Genomic DNA, 9,262 nt, shown 5'->3' on the forward strand with positions numbered 1-9,262 from the left:
AAGATGGCATATTTCACCAGCTCCTTAATATCTGAGGGGATAATATAATGAGCTTTGTTATTATTTTTATATTTTGGTTGTGAGCCTAGCCTTTTGCCCCAAGCTGTGTTGTATTCTAAAGATTGCCTAAGCGATGTGAATAAGCAAAGCTTCTGCACAGAAAAATAAGTTTGATTTAAAACTCTCTACTTCATTTGTACAAGTGGTCATTCTTACACTGTTAACATGTGAGTGTATTGCTATTATGATACTGGTCAACAGAGACAAAGGCAGCCATTTTGATGAGTTAAATTACATTTCATTGTAATGTAATATAATTAAATTGCATTATTTTGTAAACAAATAAGATCCTGATTAGCTTTCTGAAACTGGTCTCATTTTGGCATAAGCATATATATAATTTGGGCGCAAAGCCACAACAAAGTCACAATTCTTGTCACACTTTGTAAAGCTTCACAGCTCTACAAACACAGCTGCTGTTGCATGTTTGCCACTGTGTTCCCCAGCTTAGTTCCCTGGACAAGAAACTGCCCATGTCAGTTCACCTCCAAATTCTAGTGTCTTAGAGGTCTGCAGAGAAGGAGTAAGACAAAGCACATGTTGTTCTGTGAATAATTCAAATGCATTTGTTTCACTTCAACAACAATCTTTTATAACTCATCAGCCTTCTGTGTATTTCAAAATAAATATAATAAGATCTTCTTTCATTGGTTCCAATTTTTCAGAAATGTTTTCTTTTTTCCTTCTTTTATTTTAAGACAAAGCCTGACTCTGTTGCCCCAGCTGGGCTGGGAGCCTCTATATAGACCAGGCTGGCCTAAAATTCACAGAGATCCACTTGCCTCTGCCTCCCCCCAGTCCTTGAGTTAAAGATGTGTACCACCACATCTGGCCTTCACCTTGTATTCTACATAATGTGCATTTTCTGTCTTTTGGTTTTGTGCTATGAAACAATGTTCTAAAGACAAGCTATTCAGGCTAGCCATAACAAACATTCCAACTAAAGTTTGTTAAAAGAAATAATAGTAATAACCATAACCCCACAGGACATGATTGGTTTGATATCCTATCTTAGGATACAGAAACAAGATTAAAGTTACATTCACTGGGTTTCAATATTTTAAGCAAGATTAAGGCTATGTTAGACAAAATACACAACAGAATGTACTAAATGATATGTGTAAAACAGTGCTTTTAAACTTTTTTGGTAGCATTATTCAATTGATTCTCTTCAAACACATCTTAACATGTTAAAATATTACATATTTATAATATTTTAAAGATATTATTAAGATACATTTTTACATAGAATATCAATTAAGCTAAACAGTCCCACTTCATATTTTGGAGAGTTAATATTTACTCATTTTTGAACAATTTATTGATCACATACTAATCTCAGGGATAGTTCAAGGCACTGAATATTTTGGAGAAAGTCAGGATGAGAAAATTGAGGTCAGCTTTGACTTTGGCTTCAAATTCACCAAATATAAAATTGGAGAAGGGGCTTCTTTTCAGAATGACAGTGTGAGCAAAGGCACAGAGGCTTGGAGGAGCACAGAAAATGCAAAAATATCAAAGAGCTCAATGTGGCCACAGCGTGGCCTTGATGGAGAGGAGTAAAGATTGATCAAGAAACCACAGAGTGTCCTATGTCCAGTACCAAACATTTTGGAACTTGCTCTACAGAAATAAAGAAGTGGGGGAGACAGGGGGTGTCACATGCAAGGTGCATCTACAAAAGTGACAGAAGTGGTAAGATCTGTATGAGAGATGGCTAAAGGAGAGACCAGGAGAGTGAATGTGGACTAGTTCATGGGAGAGAAAAGTCCAACCAGAAAAGTAGACACGGATTAAAAATAATCTCACTACAGGGGAGCTACACGAATTATCTTGTAAATATAACCACTTTGCTTCTGTGTTTTTCTTGCATGTTTGTATTTATTGTACAGCTCTATGAGGTGATTTTATAACTTACCTTAATCAGGTGGCACTTATTTGTTCTGTACTATGTTACGTTATTCATGATGACTAATATTTATCTGCTGTTTTAGAGAACTGACACGCGTATCAGTCTGTGTTCTCTTACAAAGCACAGGGAAATCATTACACACTCACTAATAAGCAAATTCCACACCACTTAATGAGGCATTGGCTCATTTCATGCCAGTACTACAACTCAGCTCAGCTACTTTCTAAGCAGAGTGCATGAGAAGCACAAGAGTCCCAGGCTGGGCAGCCAGGAACCATGGTGCATGGCTGTAACACCAGCATGGCTACATAGTGATAACCTGGCCTGAGAGAAAGAGAGAGAGAGAGAGAGAGAGAGAGAGAGAGAGAGAGAGAATGAAGCTATTAAATTTGTGTGGCCCTCACAAATTGTGTTGTTATATGTCCTATCTTTATTTTCAGTAGCATATTTCAGAAATGGTGATATAGTTTTGCTAACTTTAATTTCTAAAATTGGAGAAGAGGGGGAATATTTGAGATCATTGAAATATCTATTCCATGCTTTTGTTAAGATATATGTCTGAGTGTAGTTCATGAATATTCAAATTCAATTATGTTATGTAGTTTCATTCTTTACTGTGTTCAGAACAAAACTGTTATCAACCAAGCAACAAGGAAACATAGGACAAAACCTGGCAGAGATATAATATGAAATATGAAAATATTTAAATTTTTAAACATTTGCAACGAGAACGTGCTTTATAAATAAGAGATGGAATTTAATATGAAAAATATATAAAATACAATAATTCAAAAGCAAATGGAAAATACAAAGTAGAAGAAGATAAGAACTAACAAGATTCTTTAAAAATAGTCGTGGTTTTAGTGAACTTTACGTTAAATATGTCATTAGTATAATAATAAAAAAGAAAATCAATATGTAACTCACAAAGCAGGAATATGCTAGTTGCTGGGATTCAACATATAGAAACAGAAATCTGTCGTGCATATGTTTCATCTAAGGTATTAATTCAAGTCCACATTTTAAGGAAATCCTTGAAAATTATAATGTACTATTGTAATTGTAATGCATCTATTTTTGAACTTCAAGCTCCTGAATAATGACACAAAAACTTTTTATTTAGTTTGAAAGCTTGGCCTTAGCTTAGGCTTTTTCCCAATTAGCTCTTAAAACTTATATTAACCCATTTATATGAATCTATATTCTGCCATGTGGCTCGATACCTCTCCTCAGTACCATAGTCCCACTTCTTCTGTATCTGGCTGGCAAATCCCCCTCTCAAATTCTTCCCCCAAGTTCATTTCTCTCCCCAGAAGTCCTCCCTATCCTTTTCCTGCCTACCTATTGACCATTCAGCTCTTTATTAAGCCAATCAGAAGGTGCCTTAGGCAGGAGAGAAAAGACAGACACATCTTCTTCATACAGTGTGATCAAATGTCCCACAACATACTACTTCCTGTGTATTACAAGAGAGATAGTTACTATACAACGAGAAAATCTTGGAGACAACCTTGAATTCTCCCATCTTATTAAATTCTTGAATCTAATTAATTAACAACTTGGTTAACTCGGTCATTAACTTTATCCTAAGGACTAAAACCAGCATTTAAGGCTATGATTCTCCACTGGAGGACAATTGTGGCCCAGCTGACTTTTGGCAAGTTTTAGAAACACTTTTGGCTACTACAAGTATGACTGCTAGCTAGCAGGCAGAGGCATAGGGATGTTATTAACATCTTGTGACTTGCAAGACACAAGGAAAGGGTTGACAGTAATCATGTTGAGAAACCTTGATGTAAGGGTATAAGGATAAACAAGATTTGTAGTGTGCCTGGCCTCATGCAGTTTACAACTGGACAGTTATTTACACACACACACACACACACACACACACACACACACAACACTCACATGGCAGTAGGGGCTCTGGAATATAGAGAGTCCAGGCTAAACTGGTCTTCAAAGGCACAAGTTCTCCTTACCTTCTCTATATGACTCTTAGTGAGTCCTTTTATTTATGACATTGGAACTGCAAAATAGCTCCTTTGCCTTTAACCTCATATAGACCCCATTTGCCTTTAACCACATATAAACCCCATGATAAAATGTTCCTTGTTATTCAATAATGGCTATCATCCCCAAAATGTAATTATATTTCCTTAGAAACTCATCCTATGTCAAAGGAATAAAAACAATTGAGATATTTGTCTGTTTAGTTGGTTGAGAGGTTTGTGATTGTCCTGAATAAAATCAGAATTGAAATACTTAGGGTTTTAAGGAAAACGAAATTTGGAAGTGTCGTATGCAAATGTACTATTCTAACAAATGCACGGAAACAGCTACAATAACAGCAGTATGAAGAAAATCAACACTTGCTTCTTTTTCTAAACCTGACAAAGGGCTTTTATCTGTAGAGGTGGTTGGAAAGGATTATATGATGAAGAGTCAACCCCACAGGACACAGAAGCCTCTAGACCTGATATCAAGTAGTGATCTAAGCAAGAAGCACATCAAGGTGACCGTCATGGGAATGAGATTTTCAAACTATTTCACTGGAGATTATTGACTCCCAAAGCCTTGTGCATATCTATCTAACTTGATGAATCTGGTACCTATGCTGCTTATGACAGAAGGATCAAAGCCTGCACATCAGGCTGTTGCTGCCAAGCACACCCTTTACTCCCTATTCATTTAGCTTTACTGCCTTAGCAGATTACATTTTTTTAAGTCTAAGGTACAGTCACTACCCTCAGGCACTATGCCCTGTGCTCAGTCTCTAGGACATTTTATCTTGCAAGCAATTTGTGAACTGTAACACTTCATGTTTCCTGCTCTCCACATTCCCTGGAGATCGCTATTCAATTCCCAGCCCTTAGGAGTTAAGCTCTTTTCAAGTCCACACTTAAGGGAAATCACTACTTTCCTTTCTGAATCTAAATTAGCTCACTAGGTGGTGTGTTTTGAATTCACCCACATAACAGGTCACACGGCTTCCTTCCTTTTAAAGGCTAAATAATATTTTATAGTAAGCATACACATTTTATCTAACCATCTGTCACTGGGCATTTATATTGTTTCCATGCCTCGTTTTTATGAATAATGCTACAGCAAGCACAATTTTCTTGATTTAGTTTTGATAAAGTATATATATATGTATATATATACATATATATATACATATATTTGCCAATTTTTCTTTTTTAATTGCAGACATTAATTTAAATAAAATTCCTTAAACAATCAGTTAATTTATGCTCTCCAATTTGGGGTCAAATAATTTTTCCTTAAAATGTTATTTCTTTTAATTTCCAGACCATCACAGATACTTCTGCCATTCATCAAGGACTGAGGCACCCATACTTTCTTAGAATCACACACACACACACACACACACACACACACACACACACACACACACACACTCACGCCAATGTTTATTTATATATCTATAACTAATTTAGTTGGCATACAAAATAATGAGTTGAATTTTGATACTTTCTATGAGTGTACCATTACACTTTGCACATATTCCCATTCCCTCTTCACCCACTGGTCCCTTTATTTCTGCAAACTGTTACCCTTCTGCTTTCATGGTGTATACCCACATATAACACTTAACATAATTTATATTGCTAAAGTATTTGGTTCATAAGCATAAGAATCTGAATTGAAATGCTCAGAACCCATGTAAAGTCAAATACTCCTCTGATATTCAAAAGACAGGAAAATTCTCACCAAGCCCACTGGTAAACAGCCTGTCAAATGCAGTTACAGCAGCAAGGGCATCCTGTCTCAAGCAAGGTGGAAGGTAAATACTGTTGTCTGCGGATATTCTGTGACCTCTAAACATGCACTACAGCAGGATCACACCCATACTCTTACACAAACACACTCACATCATATGAGCAGACATATGTGTATAATACATACACAGTGTCCTAGTTTCATTTCTGTTGTTATGATAAAATACTCTGACAAAGAACAACTTATGGAAGAAAAATGCTCATTTTATTTCACAAGATCACAGCCCCAAGTTGCAGTCCATAGCTGTGAGGTAGTCAAGGCACGGACCTAAAGCAAGTTCACAGTCAAGAGCAGGCAGAGAGATAGAAGAGTCATGCTTAGTGCTCAGCTAGCTTTGCCTGCTCTTTACATCATTTAGGGCCCAAAATCTGGGAATGATGTTGCCCACTTTCAGGCTGGGTCTTACAATATCAATTAAAGCAATCTATATAGTCCTTCATAAAATGGCCACAGGGCAATCTAAGCTATACAATATCTCATTAAAACTCACTTTACAAGTGGGTGTGTAGTGTATCAAGTTGATAGTATGATGTATTTCATATGTGGAATAACAAAGAAGTTTATTCTTAATTTCCCCTATATTGTACAAAAAAGAAAAAAAGAAAGGAAGAAAGAAAGAAAAAGAAAAGTTAGAATTGCAATATGAGGAAAAGAGAGCCAGGGACACTGAATAAAATTCACCATGGCCTTCAGACAGAAATTCAGAACAGTTTTTTTCAATTAAATAAATTAGGCTTGGAGATACATGCTGGCCTTCTTTTGTTACTTACATTTCAAAACAGAAGCTTATGGTATGTCATCAAATGTACAGCTACAGTGTTGTTTCTTTCTAACCTTCAGATGTGGCCAGACTTTGTCAATAAACCTGCTGAAAATTGAATAGAAATCTCACACAAGATGGCCCCTTCGAGCGAGCACACTGTATTTCACAATTTCGATTATGAGCAGCAAGTGGCTCTGATCGAAATGAACAGTGCTCGCAGCTGCTGCTCTTTCTCTGGCTTGAAACATGCTCAGGCCATGCAATGCTTGGAAACAGAAGCGGCAGCTTCAATGTTGATGAGAGAGATATTTGTAATTAATAATCTCCCTGTACTGCTAAAATTCCCAGCTAAACAATAATGGCAAATGGGTCCTTGTTTCTTGTACGATCACACCCCTTCGTTGTGGTTACCAGTCCCGTTAGGACACATAGTAAATGAATGGTGGATGTCACAGCGTACAAGTGCTGCCAAAGACAATAGATGTTTCTGCCAGACCAAGGACACCGATGGCTTGTGACAAAGGTGAATGGGCTAGGCAGCCCTGGGAATCAGCCTTACTTGGCTGCTGCTAAGAATACAGAGAGTGAAAGAATGGCTAATTTGGTATATAAGTATCTAAAGCTTTCAAAGAAAAACTGGCCTATAATCTGTGATTACCTTTCTTTAAAAAATTCCAATTTCTGAAATGTTTGCAGTAATACAAAATGAGCCCTTAAATATGTTACAGTCAGACTTAACAGATGCTGAATTTTGCTGGTGTGTTTTCACTATTTCTGTGTGAGTGTGTGTGTGTGTGTGTGTGTGTGTGTGTGTGTGTGTGTGTGTGCTTCCTGAGCAAGGCTAAAGAAAATAGATGATACTCAGGTTATTTATTTCTGTTTCCATTGTGTCTCTTGTGTGAATGGTTCAGTAGAATTCACTTAGTGAACACAATGAAACGGGCAGGGAATTGAACAGGTCAAACTCTCCTTAATATATTGTTCACAAAATTTCCCAGTTGTCTTAGTATTGACCTTTAGAGTATTCTTTAAATAAGCAGCTTTGAAGAGAAAAAAATAAAATGAGATAGAAATGCCAGCACCTTAGTCCTGGCTGCCCTGGAACTCTTGTCTCTAAGAACAGGCCAGCCTCGAACTCAGAGTTCAGCCTGCAGTTGACTCCTGATTACTCAAGTTAAGGGCAGTGTGCCTTATTTCCCTGGCCGTCCTCTATTATTTAACACCTTGTCATCACTAAGCAAGTTGATGGCTATTCTAAGCCACCATTTCTTATATGTAAAATAAGGACAGTTTTTATAAAACAGAAAAATTTTAAACACCCAAAGGGAGAATACATGTTTAATGTATCCGAAGTGAAGGTGTATGGACTAGAATTAGAATGTAAAAGGACTTAATAAAATTTCAACCTTTGTTCCTATGGAATTCCATGAAAACTACTTTTTCCAACAACCATCTTAAAAAAAAAAAAAAAAAAAAAAAAAAAAAAGCCTGGCAAAATAAAGAGTTTATGCTGCAAAGTTTGATCTCTCGGTTTGCGATAGCTTGTAGCACGCTGGTTTCCAACCGAATGCTCTCATCCCAGCGCCATTGAGGGCATGTCACAGCTAATTATCTGTCATCACGCCCTGTTGCATAGGCAGTACCTTGCCTGCTGCTGCTGGGATCTCACGCTGTCTGTTGATTCATTTGCATTCCCTCCCGAGAGTCTCTGCTGTGTGTGGAGCACACAAAGCCGAGCCCAGGGGCTAACTGGCAGGCCCGTCTGAAACACAAAACGTTTCTAAGTCCCCTCCTCATTACTTAGTGAGTAATGTGGGGATGTTCGCTGCTTCACGCGCTCTGGCAATGTAAATGGTCATCTGCTGCTTCAGCTGCTTCCAAACCTCTGGGGTGCAGAGCCACATCACTGGAGGAACTGCACTTGCACTTACCCAAATCGTGATGGGAGCGCCTGGGCTTGGCAGCATCCTTCCAGAAGCCTCCTTTGCGGCTACACCTGCTGCCTGTTTGGTTCTTGCAGGGCTTTGAGAGGCAACCTCAGAACAAACCTTGCTGGTCTCAAGTTATTTCCATGTTCCTATACCGAGAAAGGCTCCAGCTCTTCCCAACACCCTTAGCGCTCCTGGTTCAGGGTCTCTGACAACCACTATGTTTCAATTTCATCTCTAAAATGCACATTTGAGATGGAATCGGCTTATGCATATCTAGCTTTTCAAATTAAGGGGGAAGTACTCCCTTAACTGGTTTTCCAGGTTAGATTTGAAATACACCAAGAAATTCTTCCAGAGCATCTACACATAACACACACACCAAACTTTTGGACACAAACTCAAACACACACACACACACACACACACACACACACACACACACAATGTGGCACACACATATATAATGTTGTATTCTGTACCAAAAATAATTTTATAATAATTTTATTATTACTACGGGTAGTGCATAGTTTTAAAGCAGTGAACTGAATTTGACTCAGGTTTTCCTTCAGTACCTTTCAGTTACTGAACTCCCAGGAAAGATGAGCTCCCTGGCTGGGCACCAAAGTGACAGAGATTCTGCTTCATCTTAGTATGAAATTCTTTCTGGTTTCTCTACATTGTGTTATGGTTTTATGACAAGGTACTTCTATACCAAATAAATCCATAGTCTGTTAGGAACAAGAGAAAAAACAAAGCATGGTAAAAAAAAATAATAATAATGAAATAAAATTG

The sequence above is a fragment of the Phodopus roborovskii genome, unplaced genomic scaffold (assembly GCF_943737965.1).
Source record: "Phodopus roborovskii unplaced genomic scaffold, PHOROB, whole genome shotgun sequence".
In the NCBI taxonomy this organism is placed as follows: Eukaryota; Metazoa; Chordata; class Mammalia; order Rodentia; family Cricetidae; genus Phodopus; species Phodopus roborovskii.